Source organism: Aplysia californica, unplaced genomic scaffold, assembly GCF_000002075.1.
Source record: "Aplysia californica isolate F4 #8 unplaced genomic scaffold, AplCal3.0 scaffold00135, whole genome shotgun sequence".
NCBI classification, from domain to species: Eukaryota; Metazoa; Mollusca; class Gastropoda; order Aplysiida; family Aplysiidae; genus Aplysia; species Aplysia californica.
Window position 1 is genome coordinate 390,219 of NW_004797405.1, and position 1,872 is coordinate 392,090.

General features: G+C 38.1%; 1 protein-coding gene across 1 annotated transcript in view; it reads left to right on the forward strand.

Moving 5' to 3' along the window:
- Positions 1-736: 736 nt before the first annotated feature.
- LOC101849608 (vitamin D 25-hydroxylase) overlaps positions 737-1,872 on the forward strand; it is a gene marked incomplete in the record, with an annotated part of 24,854 nt that continues 23,718 nt past the window's right edge. The window contains 1 exon segment of the mRNA XM_005096692.3: positions 737-924.

Consider the following 1,872-nt stretch of genomic DNA (forward strand, 5'->3'; position numbering starts at 1 on the left):
TATAGCAGAGAGAGAAAGAGAGAGAGAGAGAGAGAGAGAGAGAGAGAGAGAGAGAGAGAGAGAGGCAGGCAGACAGACGCAGTAAGGATTCTGAGCTTCAAATCCCCAACCTCATTGTGCATTTCGAGAACATACTCTTCTTTCTTTTCTTTTTTTCTTCCTCTTTTTTCCTTCCGACTCTCTTCGAGGTACAAAGTTGAAGGACAAGTAATCACAAAATCATGACACATGATATTTTGCTATTTCAGACCAAAGTACGACGGAATCCTCGCATTTTTCTGAAGAGTTACATGTTTGTTATTGTTTTGTTACGTTTTGTTTTTCCTCTCCGGTCAATGACTTACGTCTAGCTGTGCCCATTCGACTTTACTATTCAACATTCGCGATTTCCCGCAAGTCACAGCTATTCGAAGCGTAGCAGAGCCATTCGAATGTCGAATGATTGTTACGGACAATCAATTTTCGTCTCATTTTCTTTTCTCAACTCGCCGCAAAATTAAATGATGCATGATATTAGATCTATGTCTAAAATGTTTTTGAGGTAGATACAGAAATACTCTCTACTCGAAGATTTGGAGACAGATTGGTAGGTGAATAGCACTGTGAGCAGTGAATATTGCATAGACCGAGTTTCGTTGATGGTCTGTTTAACTTAAAATAAGGGGGGGGGGGGAGGAAATAATCGCACATGTATTCGAATATGGCGAATAGTGAGTGACTTCACGCTTCGAAGCGTCGATGGAGTTTCGTTTCCTCAAAATTCACACAACACTGTTACCTCGTACGCCAGCGGGGCTGTCAATCTTAACGTGTGTGTGTATGCAGATCTAATCATTGCGAGCGAACAGGAGAACGACCTTGCTTGTCGTTGTAATGTTTGCCTGTGCTCTGTTCTAGATCTGGATCTTTTTCGGTGATAGTCAGGTTAGTTTTGCAGCACGCCTCTTACAGGTCTTATTATGTAGAATCTATATCCTTCTTGCTGTCTTCCTTACGTTTTTATCTTTCTGTTTTGTTAGATAGATTCTAGCAGCGAAGGGCCACGCTTTTCGGCAAGTGGTTGTAGTGCACTAATACTGGTAGGTCCTTATTCTTCTTTCCTTTCAGTCTAGCTGGGTTTTTTTCTTCTGTCTTGCTTTTCCCTTGCATTATATCATATCTCTCTGTTATTTATTCGATATGCTTCTCTTTTTCTCTTTTCTCAAACTCAAACGTAGGTTTTATTACTGAATACAGTACGCTTGTTAAATTTTATGCAACATTGGCAAGCAACAGCTCAGATAGATTCTGTGGGTGGTTGACGAGTGCTCTTGTGTGATTTGCTCCTTCTTTCCTATCAAACATCTATCATCCTTATCTCTACTCTTTCTTTTTTTGTGTTTGTTACTCTCGTATAACACATCTATTCTTCGGCACTTATATGACCTTATAGTGTTGCAAGTGCCGTAAAACTCTTACTAAAACTAAAACTAAGATAGGTTGCTGGTTATTACTTTGGTGGTTTTTTTTCATCTGATAGGCCTAGTGGTAAGGTTTGTTCAGCGCGCAGGATTCCTTAAAATCAAAATGCATTTCTTTTACAAAAACCAAGCTGACATTCTTTGCAGATTGTTTTCTTTTTGTTTATTTTGTTTTACATATATAGATCTAGATCTAACCTCTTACTTGTGTGTTGAGTGTTCCCGAAACTCATTAAGCACACGCATTTTGTCACATGACAACGTTTGAAGACTCGTTGTTTAGGGGCTCTTTAAACAAGAAGCATATAACTCTTTTTCATTCATATACATTATTATTATTATTTTAGTTCCGTTTGTTTTATCTGAAAATTGATATTGTAGACAACAATGTACGTATAATATATATATATAT